Source organism: Mus caroli, chromosome X, assembly GCF_900094665.2.
Source record: "Mus caroli chromosome X, CAROLI_EIJ_v1.1, whole genome shotgun sequence".
Lineage (NCBI taxonomy): Eukaryota > Metazoa > Chordata > Mammalia > Rodentia > Muridae > Mus > Mus caroli.
The window spans coordinates 99,749,486-99,760,933 of NC_034589.1; the positions used below are offsets into that span (position 1 = coordinate 99,749,486).

Here is an 11,448-nt window from a genome sequence, read left to right on the forward strand (position 1 = left end):
AGAGAGAAGAGAGAGAGAGAAGAGAGAGAGAAGAGAGAGAGAAGAGAGAGAGAGAGAAGAGAGAAAAGAGAAGAGAGAAACAAAATGAAGAAGAAGGAAGGGCGAAAGGAGGCAGGGATGGAGGGCAAACTCCAAAGCATAAACAATGACACTGTAGTTAAGAAAATTCTGGGCTGCTATCATCCAGGACACCTTCCTCGGGGGAGCAACACTGACTCCAGCATTGCAGGATAAGGAGGGGGAGATGGACAGGGCAGGAGACAGCACAGGGTGCAGAACACTCTGAACAAAGCTCCAAAGCGAAGGCAGAGAAAGGGCTTGCCCAATGCTGCCCCATTCAGGCCAGAGAGTTAAAGTGAGGGGTTTTTCTCATGGGGCTCACAGAAGACGGGGCATGGGAAAATATTAACCAGCGACAAGTTTCGTGATGACAACCCACAGTGTGGTCAGAGATGTTAGACATCTAACAAGGGAGAGGACACCCTCCGAGGTGTCATTTAGCCATGACTCAAAAGGAGAGAGATGTGGAGATCATAACTGGGGATGTTTCCGCTGTTGTATCTGCTTTGCTCTAAGTCCAGGTAAAGGACAAGTTGAGCAACATTTTGCCCTACTTTCTGATTTGGTCAAGATACAGTGGGGTTCAGAAAAGAAGAAAATGATTTCTGGGTCATTGGATAAGATGACTAAGATTGCCTAGGGAGGGGCCTTGCCTGGCAGAGTAGGTACTATCTAAGGGCACACTTGGTCCTAGAATTCAGGCCTCTCACTGAACCTAAATTTGCAAAGAGTAACCTAAATTCCCCAGCTTCCAGACCCTGTAGGGCCCAAAGACATTGCAGCCAAGTCTAGCCCCTGTGGCTCTACCTGAAATGAGCAGACAGCCCCCCTCCTTCTCTCTCTCCCTCTTTCTCTCTCTTAAAAATGCTTTATTTATTTTTTTATTTTATGTGCATTGGTGTTTTGCATGTTTTATTTCTGTGGGAGGAAATCAGATCCCCTAGAACTGTTGTTACAGACAGTTCTGAGCTACCATGTGGGTTCTGGGAATTGAACTGCAGTCTTTGGAAGAGCAGCCGGTGGTCTTAACAGTTGAGCCATCTCTCCAGGCCCCATCTTTCTCGTTTTTAAACTCAGACTCCTGCTCTACAGCCAGGACCTGAGCCTCATGCTGGAACATGGTTCATTAAATTTCAGTAACTTGCCTTGTATAAGTCTCACCTGTAATCCCAGCACACAGGAGACTGACTCAGAAGGCACTCAAGTTCAAGGCCAGCCTGGACTACAGAGAGTTTGGTTTCAAATGTTTTTCCAGTGTCTCTTCATTACCCAACCCCTAACCCTACAGCAACTGCACCTATGGCCTTAACATAGGTCCAAAATTGCTTTATGGCAAAACTGTCAGGTTGTCTTCTGTCCTGGCAGTCCCTCTCTGTGACCTTCTCTTCCTTGAGGATGCTATTTGTCTATGGTTATGTATGGTGCACTCTTATTGTCTCTATGTTCATCCTGTCTCCTTCTCTGGAAGAAATAATCATAACAGGTCATTAATATGAAGATGGAAGTAGCTAATTGGGAATGAGAATGCATGCCTATAATCCTAGTAAGAGGTTGAGACAAAAAGATGGAGAACTCAAGGCCAATCTGAGCTATGTGTCAAGACCTTGACCCTAAAGAAGCAAACGAAAGATCCAAGTGAATAATGAGGTTTGTGGAACATTAGTGTTTGAGTGGGTGGAACTTTAGGTCTTAGTGAGCAGATAGGGAAAGTCTCTTTGGTTTATGGGTTTAAGGGGAGGACAAGATGAGGAGGATGAGACAAGGTGTTGTTGCTATGTTGCTGAAGCTGGCCTTGAACTCTCTGCCCCTAGCAACTAGTATTGTAGGTGTATAACACCATGTCTGGTTGGGTCTACATGGTTTGGGTTGGGTTGGGTTTGAGACATGTCTTGCTGTGTTTCAGACACTGGCCTCAAATTCATCACTCTCTTTTCTCACTGTCCTGAGTACTGGGATTACAAGCATCACCATGCCCTGCTGGCTAGCCCCCACCTTCACCCCTCACTTTCTTCAAATAGGTATTTCCCAGCTGGAGAAATGGCGCAATGGTTAGGAATACTGACAGCTCTTCCAGAGGACCCAGGTTTTACTCTAAGTACCCACATGGTGGATTACAATCACTGGTAATTCCAGCTCTAGAGAGCACAAAGACTTTACTGGCCTCCACAGGTACCAGGCACACACACAGTAGCTAACAACCATCTGGAACTCCAGTTCCAGAGGCTCTTGTCCCCTCTTTTGCTGTATGTGTAGTACACAGACATGCATACAGGAAAAACACCCGTACACAGAAAAAAATTAAAAATAATAATTTAAGAAATGAATCAGGTACTTTGGAATGGGGGTATATCTCATGGCCAAATACTTACCTAGTATAAGTGAAGCACTGGGTTCTATCCTCTGTATGACAAAAATAGAATAAAAACAAACAAAATAAAATTAGGTACTTTGCCTGAATCCCTAAAGTGATATCAGACAGTTGGCTAGAGGGTGTGGTGGCACACCTGTGTCCCAGCCACTTCGGAAGATAAGGCATAAGGACTAGGAGATTCGGGCCAGCCTGAATCATATAGTAAAATGCTGTTGAAGTTTTTTCTTTATTTTACTAAAAGAAAGAACACTGGCCATTCTGACAATATGGAGTTAAACTGTGGTTCTCAAAGGCAGAAGGTAAGAGAAGGACAGTGTAGGAACAAGAAAGAGCCAAGACCCAGCTTTGTCATAACTGCGGGGTGAGTTTGTTTTTGACCATAATAATGATTAATATTATGGCAACACCCTGCATTGCGGGTATAAAAACACAATTTTCTCCCAAACTATGACTCAGCCTCCATGTTCCCAGATCTCCCCAGCATTCCTGGGAAGGCAGCTGGGGCCTCCACACAGCTCGCTTGCACCCTTGCGTCTTTTACAGTTGAACAAGACGAAGCAAGCTGGATTGCTGCAGCTTGGTGCTCAACCTTAAGGGAAGAGTGATAAAATGGAGGGTACATCCTGCTTACAACCTGCTGCCATGCAGGCTGCTTCTTGGCCAAACCACACATTTAATGCCATTCCAAGCACTATGATAGTTTCAGTGGAAGGACCTGTGAAAGCTGAGGGCAGAGTACTTACCTTTTTCCACAACGTTCTATACTTCCAGAACTATACCCCCCCTCCACACACACACCCTCTTCTTTTTTGGGGACTCTTTGATTATATCTTTTATTTTAAGAAATGAAACAATAACTTAGCTCCTCTGCTAAGACTATAGCCTTGGGTGTGAGTTTTCAGTTAACTGATGCCAGAGGAGCAGAGGTGGAAAAGGATTGGGGATGTGAGAGGCAAAATCTTAGAAACCCAAGTATTCTAATTAGCATCACTTTTGAGCGCATGATCCAGGCCTTCTGACTGCAGCCAAGAGCTCCATCCAAAAAGATGTGTGATTCTCCCCAGTGAGTCAGCGAAAGCTCAGAGAAACAGGGTTATCAGAGGAGAGGGTTGCAGACTATGAGCTTTCATTCAGCCTCCAAAATGAACAGGAGAGAGAGTGGGGGGGGGGGTCTCAATGCATCAGCCAGGAGGCTCTGCAAACAGAGATGGAGAAGTAGCGGCAGGATCTGCTTTCAAAGATACTGTTCCAGTACTGGACCATCCTATCTACCCAACTATCCCTCACAGTGTTGACAGAGGGGTGGGGAAAGGGTGTGACATGAAAAAGAGGAAGAAAAGAAACAGGGGCAAAGATTTGGATGGGAGAAAGATGGCCGGATGTTTGAAGATGAGTAAGATGCCATCACAGGATGAATTGATGCCCCAAGAGAAAATAGGGTTCTTTCTTTGTTCCTCCTTGGGATCCCCCTCTTTTCTTCCCGGGTGTCTGGCTTGGGTTCCAAAGTCTCTGGACGTCAACTATTTTTAAGAAATTTTTGGGCCAGTTCAACCTATATGCTTTCTGACCTATATATTTAACAGATGTTAGTTCCCTCTGCCATCCCTTAGAAAACTTAAGCAAAGATAGCAGGAAAATATCTATTCCAAGTGGTCTCCTTATATTCAGTGAGGAAAATGGCATATTTACTGACTTTCATATCCACTGCCACAACAAAAACGATGCCTCTTCTTAGATGCCATCTGTTCTTTAGAGAACAGAACTATTAAGCCAGTCTGGCTATAACTAGGCCTAAACCTCTACAACCTGACCACAACACACACAAACACATACACACACACACACACACACACCTCTGACCATAGCAGTAGGCTTTACTGGTACCAGAAGAAAAGAAAAAAGGCCCAAACCACCAAGAAAAATTGTGGAATTCCATTGAGCAACATTTCACTCATCTGAAATAATTTTCTCTGGAAAATTAAGATCTAGAACAAACCTGAAAACAAAGAAGAAAGCCTGGTGTGGTAGCTACTCAGGAAGAAGAAACTAGAGGATTTCCACAAATTTGAGGGTAGCCTGGACTACCAAGATTATGTGTATGGCTCAGTGGCAAAATGCTTGCCTAGTACATTTGAACCCCAGGTTTAATCCCCAGCACCACAAAGTAGAAGAGGGGAAAGGCCTGCAGGAAGTCTCAGTAGATGACACTACATAGTCTCAGCATTCACACACTAAGCACTGAAGCCTTTGTTCATGGCGGAATTTGCACAGATCTGTTTTTTCACTTGAGACTAAATCCTTACAAATAGGTCTGCTGTTTTCATAATCATAAAAAGTTGGCAAGTTATGAGTCAGAAATGCTGACAGCCATGTTGTAGATGTCGACAGTGAATCAAAGATAGAGAATCAACAACCTCTATCAATCAAAGGCCTCTTCATACTGTGGAGGCTTGATCCCTATAGTCAAGTAGGGAGCAGTTTGCTTCGCAATGAGGAAAATGGCAAATCTTGTAGGCCCAGCAATCCCAGTGATCTGCTCGTGGGCACGGTCAAATCCTCACAATTATTCTTCCAGCCTGACTATATATTTCAGAATAGTGAGTTCTGGTGATGTGGCCATTTGACTAATTAAGTTAAATTAAGGGGCATTTTTCCTTAAACTCTACTAAGGTAAACTCAACTCTTGTGAATACATCAGACTTGACAGAGCAGCCACCAGTGCATTCTAATGCATCCGAAGTAGCCCACAGTTAGGACTGCAGCAGCAGTGTGTGGGGCAGGATTTAGAGCACCAGACTTGTCTCTGTAGAAGATGCTACCCCAGACAAGAGATTCTTCCAGGATGGATCACCAAGTCACTGGGGATTTTTCTGTCCTTTTTTAGGTGATGGGGAGGAGCTGTACCTAGACTCAAGTGTCTACCCCTGCATGATAGATAAGTGCTGTATCTACTACTCAGCCACAGCCCCAACTCCTTTTGTGAATTCTTAACCAAAGCTTCTCAGACACTTCCCTTGGAAGATAGGTAACTGAGAAAGGCTGACCACAGATACTGCTCCACACTCGCCATCACTGTGCCTGCCTGCCTGCCTGCCTGCTGTCTGGGAGCCTGCACCCCTATCTTGATTCCTGAACAACATTCATCTAAAGTCCATCAAGGCCCACCAGGCTCATCATGAGTACAGTTCCTGGATGTGGTTCCTGCTTTAAGACAAGCTGATGGGGTTGCCACTTTCACTATCACTTCAGTGTCTGCACGTGAACCACATCACAGCAATGAGTAGGGAGGAAAGTGATGTTAAACACTAAAAGACATGGGGTTGAGTTACTATCATGATCACTTTGACTGGGCCCTGAAAGAAGAAGTGCCATCATAGAAAAATGCACCTAGACTAATAGTAATATGGGGCTCAGGGATCAGGAATAGGGATGCAGGCCCCCAGACCGCAGGCAGGTACAGTGGCTGCCACCTGCCATCACAGCCAGAGAATTTAGGTGGCAGGCAGCAGAATTTCTCCAAATTAAACACATTGGCTGTAAAAGTCCCATTTACAGCTATGCCTCAACCATTGTTTCCAAAGGAGGAACTTGGCATGCTAGGAAGAAATGCAGATCGTGCCCAGTAGACCTTAGTCCAAAAGAGGAAGAGCGCCAGCAGATGAACTGGACCACATAGTGAGAAGAACATCTTTAATTCTCTGGGCAGTCCCCAGGGGCCTGGAGCAGCTGAGGTTCCTCCTCTCCCTGCAGAATTGACTCAAGGGCAGGAACTGCAAAAGATTGAAGAAGGTATGGCTTGTAGTCCACCATCAAGGTTACTTGGTAGGCCAAGAACTAACTCACTCACCTTGTGTTATTTAGTACATTTCTTTGATGATCCTTGAGCCCACTTTTAAAAACAGACAGCTTAATGGAGGTTCCTGAAGTAGAAGACCATATTGCTAGGATAGAAGTACACCTCCTTGCCTGCTAGCCTGATACCCACCCTCCTATTCTACTAATCTGGGACTGCTTGGAGTCTGACCTAAGAGTTCCAACCAGAGGTTCTGATCACTGTATCAGTCAGCCCTCATCCCAGAAGCTTCCTTTTTTAAAAAGTAGGTGTTAATTTACAAAGAGATCCACAAATGGGCAATGAGCAGAGAGTGGAAAGTTTTGGAGCATTCGGTCCTAAATGGTATGCCTTTATAAAACCACTCCCCTCAAGGCTCACACATCTCTGCAGAAAAGGAGGTGAAAGACTGTAAGAGCCAGAGGTGGTAGGTAACTCTGAGGAAATGAGAGTGTCTTCCATAAACAACGGGCTCATGTGAGCTCACAGAGACTCTGAAACAACAACAAGACCTGAACAGGTTCAAAGCAAACAAAACTTCAGCAGTGAGAAGGGGAAATGGACACAGAGCCTCAGCCCTAACCAGTGAGCTATTTGCAATTGGTAGTTGCTGGGACAGGGGAGGTTAGTTTTCTCCAATGGGGTAACACCAGGTATATCAATTGATCAACTGTTCCAGGGCAGACCTCATGCTTACAAGTAGTTAGCCAACGCAAAACAGACTCCATGTTGTGTGTGTGTGTGTGTGTGTGTGTGTGTGTGTTTGTAGTTTTAAATATATTTGGTTTGGTTTGGTTTGATTTAGAAAGAGAAAAAACAAAGTTTGGTATGTGGGATTGAGGGTAAAACTGGGAGGAGTTGGAGGAAGGGAAAGGATATGACAAAAATGTATTGCATGAAACTTTTTAATTAAAAAATTAAAATAATAGATTTATGAAGATAGATTTCACATACCTCTTTCTGTTCTTGCAGAACCCAGGTTCCGTTCCCAGCACATTCCTGTTGCTCTAATATCCAAGGAATCCAATGCCTCTCTGACCTCCATGGGCTCCTACACACATATAGTACACATTATATACAAACACACTTAATAAATAAATGTGTGCTTCTGTGTGTGTGTGTGCTCGTGTGTGTGTGTGTGTGTGCTTGAGCACCCAGAGAAAGCATCAGATCCCTTGGAGCTGGAGTAATATATGGCTGTAAGCTGATAGACGTGGGTGCAGGGAACCCAACTCAGAATCTCCAGAAGAACAGCGAGTGTTCTCCAGCCTCATTGTCACTTGTTTGTAAGTAACATTTTAATTTTAGCACTTGTAGATTCCTATGCATTTATAAGAAAAAAAAAGTACAAGGGCCAGGTGTGATAGTGCACGCCTTTAATCCCAGCCCTTGGGGAGGCAGAGGCAAGTGAAACTCTGTGAGTTCCAGGCCAGCCTGATCTACTCAGTGAGCTCCAGGACAACCAGGACTACATAATGAGACCTTGTGTCAAGAAAGGAAGGAAGGAAGGAAGGAAGGAAGGAAGGAAGGAAGGAAGGAAGGAAGGAAGGAAGGAAGGAGGAGAAACATCACCAGAGGCTGACCTCTGGCCTCCAGCAGCACATGAGCATAAGAACATGCACACACAGAAGAATACATACATTTCCATTACAGTTTCCCAATGTCTCTAATAAGAATAACGCCTTGCAAAATGGTAGTACAGTGGGGAAGTGAGGAGATGGTTCAGTGGACAAAAACACTTAACACTGCAAGCCTGGCTACTTAATAACTGAATTAGTTGTTCTCTGACCACACGCACACACACATACACACACACACACACACACACACACACACACACACACACACACACACCACGGCTGGTCTTCTCTGATTTCTCTGAGTTTGTTTGTATTTCTTGGAGGAGAGCATAGTGAAGAGTGGACTCGAGGGGGGTGTGACACATACTAAAGGAGCTGCAGAAGTAGGGGGCATCAGGCTCAACAGAACAATTCCATCTTGGAGATATTCCTGGAGTCTAGAACTGCACTTGAGAACATACATGCCTCCCGCACGCCCCATCCCCAAACCCCCTACCCCCGCCCTGCCACGGCCTTTTAGTTGAAGTGTGAAACTCAGTTCTCAAGAAATCAGACGCCAACATTTGTCACCACAAGACATCTGGCATTTGGGGACTCCACCCATGTCAGACCCCATTCTCTAGAGGAGAAGCCTCGGAGGTAAGAAATCATTAATTATAGCAGAGCCCAACCATAGAGTATGTGACATTCCAGAAACTGTCTACATACTGAGCCGCAGTTGTCTTTGGGGGAAGAAAACCCATTATAGTAGCCAAGGAGCCTCAGGAAAGCCAAAGAAGCTCACACTATGTTTAGAGTGGTTCCGGTGGGGAGGACACACTCCAGCAGTCTCAACAGGGCTGATTCGCCCTTCCTCCTTTACTCTTGAAACCTAGAGAAAGGTGAGCACCTGAGGCCTCGGCTGCTGTGAGTTAGGAAGATCACCCAGTAGTTCAAGGCAACACAACAAAATCCTGCCGAGAGAGAGAGAGAGAGAGAGAGAGAGAGAGAGAGAGAGAGAGCTGGTGCTTTCTGGTTCTTCAACTGCCCTTGGTCTCCAGGATCANAGATCACCCAGTAGTTCAAGGCAACACAACAAAAACAGAGAGAGAGAGAGAGAGAGAGAGAGAGAGAGAGAGAGAGAGAGAGAGAGGTCTGATAACTTCTGGTTCTTCAACTGCCCTTGGTCTCCAGGATCATCAGAATGAGACACCTTGTATAATAGCTGTAATTTACCAAAATACTAGAGCTGGCCTACATAAAGAGAACATGTCTCAAAAAGTTTCCTGAGACAGAGTGACTGTTTTAGTTAGGGTTACTATTGCTGTGATGAAATACCATGACCAAAGTAACTTGGAGGGGAAATGGGTTTATTTGGCTTACACTTTCATATCACTGTTATCATCAAAGAAAGTCAGGATAAGAACTCAAACTGGGAAGGAACCTGGAGGTAGGAGCTGATGCAGAGGGGTGCTCCTTACTAGCTTGCTCTCCATGGTTGCTCAGCATGCTTTATTATAGAACCCAGGACCACCAGGCCAGAGATGGCACCACCCACGATGTGCTTGGCCCTCCCCAGTGGATCAGTAATTTAAAAATGCTCTTTCTACAGGCTGGCCCAACAGCCTGAATTTTTTTTTCTGATTATCAGATAGTCTTTTATTGAAATATTTTCTTGTTGTTTCTTAACTAGCTGGGCACTCCACTGCACCACTGTTGATGTCATCTATGATGTCATGAGGGTGGCGGCCATCCACATTGCAGCCCACAGACTGTGCAGTACCCAGAATCTCCTTGATAGTTCCAGAAAGTTCTCTAGCCAAAGACCGGTGTCTCATCTGCTGGGCAATGTTGACAATTTCATCAAAAGTAATGTTCCCACTGTGTTAGTGTTCTTCTGCTTCTTCCTGTCTCTTGATGGCTCTTTGAGGGCTTTGATGATCAGGGCAGAGGCAGAGGGCACCACCTCCATCTGGGCCTGTCTGTTCTGGATGGTCAGTTTCACTGTAATTCTGAGACCTATCCAGTCACTGGTAGCCTTGGCAATGTCATCACCAACTTTCTTCAGAGACTGTAGAAATAATAGCATTAGTTACCATGTGCCCAACGTTAAAGCCAGGACCTTCAAGCTCATTGCTAGCCAGACTCCAACAGCCCAATCTTATGGAGGCATTTTATCAGTTGAAATTCCCTCCTCTCAAATGACTATGACTTGTGTCACATTGACATTGTAAGCACCTCTTGGAGTTAGGCTACCTATAGGAAATCCCGTGCCTGGGGTGAAAATGTACCTCAGGTCAAGAGAAACACTCATCTCTCAGTCCCATGAAGGAACCAACATCTAAATTTCTGTATGTATACTCCAGGCTATTTTTTTCTAATTGTTAACATCTTTTCCACTGCCAAGGGAAGGTCAGAGACCAACTGAGCATTTCTTGCTCCCCAGATTTGTTCAAAACTGTCCACAGATTCACTTTCCACTCTCTTCTATATTATGACATCTTCTCTTAATGTGGGTGAGCAGATGGACCCAGGGCCTGGTCATGGCCAGAACTCAGGTAATGGTACTCCAAATGACTGTTTTAGTATACAGTCTGTTGCCTTAATCAAGACCTCTCACCCAATGAGAAGAGCTAGGCCCCTTCACTATCACCATTTCCACTGGCCATGATGATTATTAGCATGTCTAATGCTGGCAATACATTTTCACTGACAAAACTAGAGGCTTGCTAATTTATATAATGCAAACTGGTGGGATAGCTCCACAGGTCAAAGAGCCTTCTGCCAATCAGAACTACCTGAGTTCAACCTCTAGAACCACATGAAGGAAAAAAAGAACCTGCAAGGTGTCATCTGACCTCTATACACTCATGCTTGCCCCTGCTCTCCCCACTAACTGAAAAAAAAAACAGTCATAATTATGACTTTTAAGAGGAGATATTATATAACAGTTATTTAAATAAAGTTATTTAGTGTGTGTGTGTGTGTGTGTGTGTGTGTGTGTGTGTGTGTGTATGCCAACGTGTATGTATATGCACCATGTGTGTGTATTCAGTGCTCTTGTAGACCAGAAGAGGATGATACCCTGGAGCTAGAGTTACTGGTGGTTGTGAGCTGCCCAATATGGGGGCTGGGAACTAAATCAAGGTCCAGAATAGCTGCCCATACTCTTAAACACTGAGCAATCTCTCCAGCCTCTAAAATAGTTTTTTTTTAAAAAAAAAAAAACACCTGAAATTAGTGGTAAACAAAATATGTGGACAAGTGTGAATATGTTTAATCAACTAAGATATAAAAATATCAGAGTTCCTTTAGAGATGACACTCTTCTATTCCTTCCTTCCTTCCTTCCTTTTTCAACAACAGGTTCTCAGTCATAGCTCTGGCTAGCCTGAAGCTTGCTGCATAGACCAGGCTGGCCTCAAAGTCACAGAGATCTCCCTGCTTCTGCCTCCAGAGTGCCGGGATTAAGGTGTGTGCCATCACACCCAGCTAAAGATGGAACTCTTTGATTGGAGTTGTTACTCAATGGCAGAGCACACAACTGGCACTCATGAGACCTTGAAGTTCATCTATAGCTCACCTCCTCAAAAAGAGGGGAGGAGAGGAAGGGAAGAGGAGGGAAGA

The 11,448-nt window shown here is 44.7% G+C and overlaps 1 pseudogene; it reads right to left on the reverse strand.

The window, feature by feature from the left end:
• Window positions 1-9,469: 9,469 nt before the first annotated feature.
• Window positions 9,470-9,911, reverse strand: LOC110286329 (annotated as a pseudogene).
• Window positions 9,912-11,448: the final 1,537 nt, after the last annotated feature.